This window comes from Schistocerca nitens, chromosome 8 (assembly GCF_023898315.1).
Source record: "Schistocerca nitens isolate TAMUIC-IGC-003100 chromosome 8, iqSchNite1.1, whole genome shotgun sequence".
Taxonomy (NCBI): Eukaryota; Metazoa; Arthropoda; class Insecta; order Orthoptera; family Acrididae; genus Schistocerca; species Schistocerca nitens.
The window spans coordinates 447,053,506-447,064,203 of NC_064621.1; positions in this window are offsets into that span (position 1 = coordinate 447,053,506).

Below are 10,698 nucleotides of genomic sequence, written 5' to 3' on the forward strand. Positions count from 1 at the left end.
GAGTTGAATTACCCTGTGCTAATTGTAGCATCTTAACATAAATACTCACTGATTTCGGATACATATATGTAGAAATATATTTTGGCCATGAGCCAGAAATTGGCATGGACCTCGTATCATGAATACAGGTTACACTTGTTTATTTCTTATTTATAGGAAACGCACAACAAAGAAAACATAAAAGTGTTTACTAAAGGATTTTCGGTAAGGGCCATAATGGAAAGACTTATGACATCTAAATTTACCTTTACATTTTCTATCAAAAATTGTCCCATAGCAAAATTGTTAATCTGTATACAGATATTACTGTCCACAATACAATATTATGAAGAGACCATTTAATGCAAATAATCATGGACAACCACGTAGGAATTTCCATATTCTAGCACAGCTAAAACAGGAGAGAGTGATTACATGAACTCGCTATGCGGTGCAGAGAGAGAAAAAATCAGGTGAGTGTCGAAAATAGTTGAAATTGGGCAGTGATGAGAACTGAATCTGTATCTCCACTTGTGGCCTATTAGTTACTGTCTTTGGACATTGCTAGATACAGTTCATTCATATCAGTGTTCTGGGCAGAGCGGATACTACATAGTATGTGGCAATGACTCAATTCACCTGAGATGGTATGGGAAGCTATTGATGTTATAGTGCAGATTATGTTATTAGAGCTGAGGCAAGAGTTAAATATAAAGAAAAGAAAACCAAAGTGGGATCTGTAAATGGATTTAACACAGGAGTAAAATGGGAACAGCAAACACACTTATAGATGAACACCTGAAGAGGAAAATACTGTCTGCAATGGCATATTGATCAACAATAAGCTTGCAAATATCATGATGTTATAACCACAATCAAGTCCAAATCTGAAAGCAGGGCTGTCAACGTAGTGTAACATTTAGCACTGAAAGCACGTGTATTACAGACACCAGTATACAGATAAAACAGAACTGCCTCCTGGACAGAGTACTACTGTTTTTACAAAACATAGTATACTCCAGAATATGCTGTTCGAGAACCTCCTAGAAACGACAAATACTAATGACAATATTTGTTGGTGGTCGGACTTTACTTCGTGGCCCACAACAGGCCAGTCAGTGTCACTAGCTGCTACTCCACAGTGCATATAGTGCAGCTTGTGGCATTGTTCTTCCTTTGGGAGAAAGAGTGACCTGCTGTTCCTAAAGTTCCTAAGGTAGCATCCTTCATCAAAATCTTGTCAGTAGTCCTCTGTATGGCAGTGCTCGAGGATACTCGCAGTTGGGTCGTGTTGTTACATATTGTTAACAACTGTGATGAGCATCTAAGGGAGCCTCTTCCATTAAAGCTTTGCTATCACTGAACAGGCCTTTTGTTTTCATAGACCTGCTCTTCAGTACCATAGTAGGGTTCCATAAGGAAAACATGAGTGTTTACATACATCTTCCCAAATTACATAGAAAATTACACGGAATAGCGGTGAATAATTTTGTACAAAGACAGGAAAGAATCTGTTTCTGTTGAGAATATAAATTACATGTTTTATCATTGCAACAATGTATTTCATTAATATGCATATATTACTTTATTAACTTAAAGGAAAATTATCCTGTCATTTACAGGTGAACAGAGCAATTAGTTTTGTTGAATGAAAGGCCTAGATTCAATTAATAAAATTTTGTACAAGTGAAATTTTACTTTTGTATATCGTCGTAATTACAGTTCTGTTAACTAACAACAATTAGCATGTTTGATTCTGACTGAAAAATCATTGTGTCATATTTCTGTTGGGATAATGAACAATTTCTGACTTTAAAAAAACATAAAACTAGCTGTCTCTCTCTGACTTGAAATATCAGAACTTTAATCGTTAATTATTCCATAGTTAGAATAGCAATTTTATTCCTACAATGCTCCTGTAGTTTGTATTGTATGTAAATCATAATGATACATTAGTTTTTAATCCGACAGATTTCCTTCATTCTATAATCTGGTGAGGCCCAACATAAACAATGTCAAAGCATCAGTTTAAATTGGTGTAAATTGCTAATATATATGCCCTCGTCGGGAGAATGGAGATGATACTGGAATAGGATCCCAAAAGAGGTTGTGGTATTACAGTTTCAATGTGTAATGCATTTGCAAGCAGAATAAGTGGTAGCAGATTTGCTTGTTCTATATGGTGGTACAAGGTGGGAAGGAAATTAAGTTAATTGTAAGTAAACAATGAATTTAAATCTGTGAAATATGGCACAAAGATGGAGGTTTGAATTTTTGCTGTAAGAAAAATGGGGATATTATACTGTCTCAGTTATTAGATCTGCCAGGGGCACAATCAATATTTTAAGTAGATAGGAAATTAATTGCATCACAGACTGTAGTATTCTATTGTTACTAAATTCTTTCTCTCAAAATTATTTTGATTAGTTAGTTCCAGTACCAGTGAATTCATGATTATATATAACAACAACCAACAATTAAGTACAATAATTTATTTAATGTAACTTAATACAGATACCTTCTGATCATCAGCCAATAAGAAGAACAGTGAGAAAATGGGGCTTGAAAGTGGTCCGTACATTAATTTTAAAATTTCATATAGTCAGTGAGCAGAATAAAAACATGACAGAGTTTTTGAGTTTCCTGTGTACCTAGCACTTCGGGAATCTTACATGACTGCTAACAGAAATAAAAAAGAAACTTAGCAAATTGCACGAGTTCATTGTGATATATTACAACATCCCTAGTGATAACAGACTCTGTTTATTATGTAAAGTCAGTTTTCGTTACATCCAAATGAGTGCTGCGTATGGATGTAAACTTTTTCTTTTTTTTCGTAACGACGGTGAACAGCATGCTTGTTTTTAAATAATAATGTTCAAAGCGTTTATACACCTATTGTCTGATTTACGGACAGTACTTAACATGACGACATCACTGTCATTTTGCTACTCAAGAGATTGGATTTTCTATTTCACCCTGCATTAGTTTCTTATTTTACCCCACCACTTGGTCTATTTTTTGGGGAAGCCAAGCTAAAAATGTGAAAAGAGCCTTCAGCTTCACGAGACATTTAACCAGTTTACACAAAATAGCTTCATTACATGCATTTGCCCAGTAAAGTTTAATATCAATGAGTGAAAGTTTCTTTTAGCTAATGTATGCTATTTATTTGCGTAAAGGTTTTTTGACACAGTGATTTACATGTTCTATAAGTTTGAGAAGCTTTTATAGGAAATAAGTTTGTCTACGGTTTACATTGTGTTCGTTTTTTGTTCTACAGCTCTTCACTGGAGAAATATTAATCGAGGTATGGTTGTTTATACATAGTTTTAGTAAAATATTTCTGGTTTTGTAGTTTGTTTTTATCAACTTGGATGTTTACAAAAATGATTTTTAGGTAATTTCTTGGTTTAAAAATGTGATGGCTACGAAATTGGATTACCTCTCTGGTCGTGGATGGAGCAGCATTTTGTTGCATTAGGAAAGGCTGTAGTGGGGTGATATATCTTACGACCCTCGATATGATAGAAACTACAGCATCTAACCCAAGGCATGAACAATTACCTACGATGGGTGCACTCCCCTCTGAGGGGGAGCCCCCCAGTTGGAAGGACTGTGCCATCGGAGATGCGGGCAATTGTAGGGGATTTTATCGCAATGAGTTAATTGTGGTGTTCAAAGTCAACGTTCACTGAAGGTAAACAGAATTCCTTGTGGTTTCACGTACTGAAGACGGTAAATCCGTTTTCTTCAGAAAGGTGTTGATGTTGCCGGCCCTGGGAAATCCTGCTCTCATTTACACATTGGATCTTTGCTTTTGGAGACTGCTTCTGATTCTCAAGTACAACTGCTTGCAGCTTCGCTCCCCCACAGCTATCCTGTTAATGTTGAGGCCCATCAAACGCTGAATTCTTCATATGTTACTTACATGAGGCTGCTGGATGATCTAACTGAGGCATAAATCCAAACTCACCTGTCTGATCAGGGAGCCATTGCAGTCCATTGGGTGAGAAAAAAGGTAGGTGCATCCTTAGTGCCCACACAGACTTTTTCCTCACATTTGGTAGAGTAGTTCATCCCTCCAAGGTCAAAGCCAGCTATGAAGTTATCACAGACAGGCCATTCATTCTGAACTCAATGCGATGCTCCCAGTGCTGTCACTACAACCACACATAAATGCCCTGTTGACACCTGGCCAAATGTGTAACCTGTGATAGGGATGGTCACAAGGGCGATTGTCCACCACCTCCTCTGCTCTGTATCAATTGCAGTGGCTAACATGTAGCCTCCTCCCGAGTGTGTCCCATGTATCTAGTGAGCGGGCCGTCGAGGAGATTGGGGTGAAGGAAAGGAGGTCCTACACTGTTGTTGGCTAGTCAGAAACCCTACATTCTGCCATCCAGCACTTACAGTAATGTTCTTATATACCTCACTCCATGAAGGACATGGCCATGCAGGTGCGTGACCTCAAATTCAGTACCACAGTTGTAAAATTGCCCAGTGTCACAGCAGCATCCCTGTCTCCTCCTCCAGTTGTGCAACAAGCCACCAAACTTTCACTTCACAGAGTGAAGTCACCTGCTGCATAACTGGCAGGCTGGAAAGAACGGAAGGAATACTCCCTTGAAGACTTCCTACGTCCCTCCAGCCAACAAATATCTAAGTCCTCTGCTGCCAGCTGGAAGGGCTCCAAGAAATCAAATAAAGGTGAACGGTCTTCTCCTTCACCAACTCTGAGATCTTCTTCAATGGCGTCGTGACATTATACACTCACCCGGCTAACCTCCATGTTACTGGTGTGCACCACCAACCGTTTCTCTGCTCTGGACTCTGCAGACTGACTGGTAGATTGCCGATGCCTCTGTAGGTCTCATGGAGCAGGATCCTCCTGTCTCTGCACCCTGTAGCAGAGTCTTTGGAGGTTGGCACTTGGCAGCTGCCGAGGTGACACTCCCTCATTTTTTCCCTCCTCCCCTTTCATCATCATGACGCTCCTCCAATGGAACGTTTGCAACCTTAGATCCAACAAGGAGGAATTACGGCTGCTCTTGGATTCGCGACATCCACTTGTTCTCTGCCTCCAGGGAACAAAATTGCATCCTCATGACTGCTTTGACCTCTCGCGTTTCTTTCCAGTTCTCCATCTCATGGGGGAGTAATTCTACTCATGATGTTCGTAGTCGAACAATCTCCCTGACTACCCGGCTTCAAGCTGTTGCAGTCTGCATTTTCCTTCCTCACTTCACCTGTTCCTTTTGTACCATTGACATCCCTCCATCATTCAGTGGCACCAGGGCAGACTTCCTACATCTTACTGGGCAACTCCCTCACCCCTCTTTGCTGCTCGGTGACTTTAATTCACACTATCCCCTTTGGGATTATCCTAGAACCAGTCAAGAGAGGTGTCCTCTTGGCTGACCTCAATCAGCTCAACCTCATCTATCTTAACACTGGAGCACCCACATTACTTTCAGCCTCCACACACACTTATTCCCATTTGGACCTCTCCTTCTGCACTGCCCAGCTTGCCTGTTGTTTCGAGTGGCCTGTTCTCTCTGACACGTACTCAGGCTACCATTTTCTGTGTGCTCTCCATTTGGCGATTCCTGTCCCACCTACTTGTGCACCCAAATGGTTGCTTTCTAAGTCCAACTGGAGGCTCTACTCCTCCCTGGCGACTTTCGACAAACATCATTTCCCCAGTTGTGATGACCAGGTAGAATACTGTACGAACATTATCCTTACCGCTGTGGAATGCTCCATTCCCTGCACTTCATCTTTACCACACCGTGTCCTGGTCCCTTGGTAGACAAGAGACATGCCGCCATGCAGTTCATGTGTGGAGATGTGCTCTCCACATTTTTAACCATCATCATACTATTGCAATTGTCATTATAAACAGTTGCATGCACAGTGTTGTCACAGTCTTCTGAATAGCAACCTCCGATGGCTCTCTGGAACCAAGGCCATTCCCCAGACCATAACAGATGATGTCACAGTGGACCTTATTGCTATCTCCAATACCTTGCACCGCTATTTTGTGGAGATTACGAGCTCAATCCACTAACACCCTGCCTTGCTCCATTGGAAACGAGTGGAGGTGGCTCGGGTGACACCCTTCTCTTCTCAGAATTGTGAGTGCTACAATGCCAATTTTACTATGAGGGAGCTATATCTTGCCCTCACTACATCCCAATCCTCTGCCCCAGGAGGTTCACATTCAGTTGTTGCACCACCTTTTTCTTGTGGGCAAGCACCTTCTCCTTCCTCCATACAATTACATCTGGGCAGAGGTCATGTTTCCCAGATGCCATCATGAGGCCACTATCATACCCTGATAAGGACAAACACTTTCCTTCTGTCTAACACCCCATTTCTGTCACCAGCCGTGATTGCAAGGTGATGGAACATATGATTCCTGCCCGACTGGTATGGTGGCTCAAGTTGCGCAATTTACCGATCACTGTCGATTTAAAGTGCGCCATTCTGCAGTTGACCATCTCGTCACTTTGTCCACCCATGTCATCAATGATTTTCTGTGAAATCCCAGACTGTGGCCTTGTTTTTCGAATTGAAGATAGCCTATGACACCTGCTGGAGGACCCATATCCTCTGTACTCTCTACACGTGGGGCTTCTGAGGCCGCATGCCCCATTTCCTTCAGGAATTTTTAAAAGACCAAGTTTTCAAGGTATGTGTGGGTTCTGCCTCGTTGAACGCCTTTATCCAGGAAAACAGTGTGCCTCAGGGTTCTATCGTGAGCGTCAACCTCTTTGCTGTAGCCATTAACCCTATAATGGCCTGTCTCCCACTGGGCATCTCCATCTCCCCCTTCATTGACAATTTTGCCATTTATTGCGGTTCTGCATGGATTTATCTAATTGAGCAGCGTCTTCAGTGATGTCTCGATTGTTTTCACTCATGGAGCATTGACAATGGCTTTCGTTTTTCCACTGATTAAACTGTTTGTATGAATTTCTGGCGGCGCAGTTGGTTTCTTAAACTGTTTTTGCATCTTGGGCCTGTTGCTCATCCATTCGTTGAAACTACAAAATTTCTGAGGCTCGTGCTCAATAGGAAACTTTCTTGGTCCTCCCACGTATCTTACCTGTTTGTTTACTGTACACAGTCCCTCAATGTGTCCTTAGTGGTACTTCCTGGGGAGAAGATCGACCACCCTCCTCAGTTTGGACCAATCCCTTGTCTGTTTGAAACTAGACTGTGTGTCTTGTTTAGCTTCTGCACATCCGTCCATCCTGCACTGTCTCATTACTATTCACCATTGTGGCATTCATCTGGCCACTGGCACCTTTTACGCTAGCCCGATTGAGAGTCTGCATGCAGTAGCTACTGAACTACCTCTGTCATACCGATTTGATGTTCCCCTCAGCAGATACGCTTGCTGTTTGTCTCCCAGGCCTGGCTACCCATCCAAGGCCTCCTTCGATGACTCCTTTGACTGCCAGTATGGAGTGCATCACTCTTCTCTGTTACCTTCTGGAGTTCGCCTTTGGCTATTGCTCCAGCAGCTTAACTTCACACTACCTGCCACTCACCCGATGGGTGTGAACCCTTCACCACCTTGGCTTCGTGTGGTGGCCCAATTTCACCTCGGACTTCATTCACTTTCTGAGGACACTACTCCAGGCTCGCCCTACCATCGTAAGTTTCTCAACCTTCTCACAGAACTTGGTGATAGTGCCTTTGTGTACACTGATGGCTCTCAGACTGTCCATGGTGTCGGGTGTGCCTTCACCATTGGCACCGATGATTCTAGATACCAGCTTCTGGAACACTAATCAGTACTTATAGCAGCCCTCTTTGCCCTGTATCAGGCCATGCAGTATGTCTGGCGACACAGGCTTTTCAATTATGTCATTTGCTCCGACTCTCTCAATACATTTTAGAGCCTCAGTGTGCTGTACAGCATCCATCCTTTAGTGCAACAGGTCCAGGAAAGCTTTCACTTGCGCACTCTTGATGGAGCCACATGATGTTTATGTGGGTTCGTGGTCACGTCGGTCTGACGCTGCTGCCACAGCTGCCGTCCTCTTACCTCGACTTGCTAGTCCTGCTATTCCCTCCTTTGATGTCTGTGTTGCCATCTGTCAGGAGGTGGTGTCATTTTGGCATCACCACTGGTCTTCCCTTCATGGGAACAAGCTCCGGGGAATTAAAAACTCTCCCAACAGCTTGGCCGGCTCCTCTCAGCCCTTTTGCTGCGAGATCATTTTAGTTAGGTTGTGTATTGGGCACTGCCTTTATAGCCATCACCATTAGTTAAGTGGTGTGGTGATCCCTCATCACTTTGTGCTCATTGTCCTCAGTTCCCTGATCGAATGCCCTGTTTTTTTTAACCACTTACTTTCTAATTTATGTTTGTAGTCTGACTTATTGGCCATTTTAGTGAATGACATGCAGGCTGTCAAATGCATTTTGCTTTGTATCTGTTGTAACAATATGGCAAAGGAAATTTAATCTTTAGTTCAGGAACTCCATTATTTCTAAGGCATATTTTACGGACATTTCTCCAAGTCCCTGTTTTTAGCTGTCTTTCCTTCCGTTGATTGGGCTTAACATGTAGTCGCTTTTAACTCCTTTTTTTGTCTTTGTGTTCTAGTTGTTTTTGTGCCCTAAAGCAAAACAAACTAAACAACTAACTAATATAAACTGTAAACATATGGATTAGTGAGAAGCAGTCAGTTACAAAGTTTATCTATCAGCAGTACACAAAATCTATATTCGGGTCAAATCAGTTCACTGTTTGTCAACTCATGGCTCGCAACACTGTCTACAATTCATAATAGCACACTACCATTTATAACAGCTACCAGCACATTTACATAGTCTTTTTAGCCATTTACTTGCAGTTCTATCTCATTATTTGAAGTGGCTAGTGCAGCTAGTCTCCCACTAACAGTGCTAGTGGGCAAGTTTAATTGTTGCCTCTGTGAAGATTGCTCAGCAGTAATGCATTTACATCTGCATCTGTGTGAGGAATGCAGAGCATTTCTCCATAACGCATTGGAAGGCATTTATGGCAGTGCTTCCATCACGCACAGCAGAAGTTGAGATCCTGCAGTTCAGAGTCATAGCCTTTGTTTCAAGTCTGCTGTAGAAGCCTTACACATCCTACATATCGTCCCAATCTCTCCCCATGTGACTGTAGACGGTCCAGGTCTAGCAGTGACGTAGTTAACCCTTTCCATCTAGAGCGAAATGTTCATTCAGACAGATCTACTCTACAAAACATCTAATTACATTTACACAAATAGCTACATTCCATCCTCATGTGAAACACTGTCAGAAACATATCTGTAAGTCCACATTTGCAGATACTCTCAACATTTACCAAAAAATCGTGTGTGAACTGGTGACCGATAAATTGTATGTGAAGAATGTGTGTGCCAAGCTGGTTCCCAAGCTTCTGATGGGTGATGAGAAGAATGACCGGGTAATTGTCATGACTGAACTTATCGAATGTGTGGAAATTAAACCTTTCTCAGATGGTGTAGTTATCAGGACTGAAAGTTTTGAGTATGACTCAGAAACAGTCTCAAAGCCGTGAGTGTCATATCTTGGGATCACCAAAACTGAGAAAAGCAAGAATGAGCAAGTCAAAAGTGAAAACAATGTTGATTGTCTTTTTTGATGCCAAAGGTGTTTTTAGTGCAAATAGTTTTATGCGCTTGGAGAACTGAGCCCCTATGTACTTTGCTCCAGCATGTGCACGAGGAAAGGGTCCACACATGTTGGTTGTGACAATATGTAAATGTTTGTGTACAACAGTTGCATGTAATTCATCCTTACAGCCTTTGTTTGACAATTTTGACTTCTGATAGGGTAAGCATATCCACAGAATTTGCTGTACTTTCCTCATATTCGGGAAAAACCGATACTAATTAAGCTTGCTCGTGCAATTTATGATACTAGTATCTCAAGCCTGGTGCATGCATATTATATTTTCCTCACAATCTGATGATATACACACAACTACTATTTGTCAGACTACAGATCTCAGTGGTAAAATATGTTCTATGAATCACATAGTAGGTTGTATGATTATCTGTTTATAATTGCTGTTTTACGTTGTTTCACATTGGATTGTTCTCGTGGAGATGCTCCATGTTTCAACACAGGTCAAGATAATATTTTCAGTACCTTGCATCCTTCATTAGCGGAACCTTGCGTTCCACAGATTGCTCTCTGCAATATGGCATATCCTGCATCCCTTCATATAAGTGAGACAAAGAATCTGCCACCAAATTGTTTTTACCTTTCACATGAATGATTTCAAAATCATTCTTGAAGGGCTGAGGACCATCGGACTAATCAAGTGTGTAATCGCGTACAGCTGAAGAGGAAACTTAATATGGGTGTAGTATACCTTGATATGACTTCCAGTGAGATGATAAAATTTTTTGAATGCCAAGACAACTATGAGGGTCTCTAATTCCATAATGTAATATGTTCCCTCGCAGGCTGACAATATGTGATTTACAAATGCTACAGTGCAAATTGTAGGTTTACCTTTAATATTCCATACTTGGAATAAATAAATGCCAGTACCTACCAAGGAAGCATCCAGGCCAAGGCAAAATTGAAAGTCTTGGTAATAAAGTGCCTTAGATCTCACTCAGCTTCTCTGATTTTCTCAAAAGCTCTTCTGCAGTCCTTGGACAAGTACCACGTGACCAGCTTCCTCAACAAATGCAA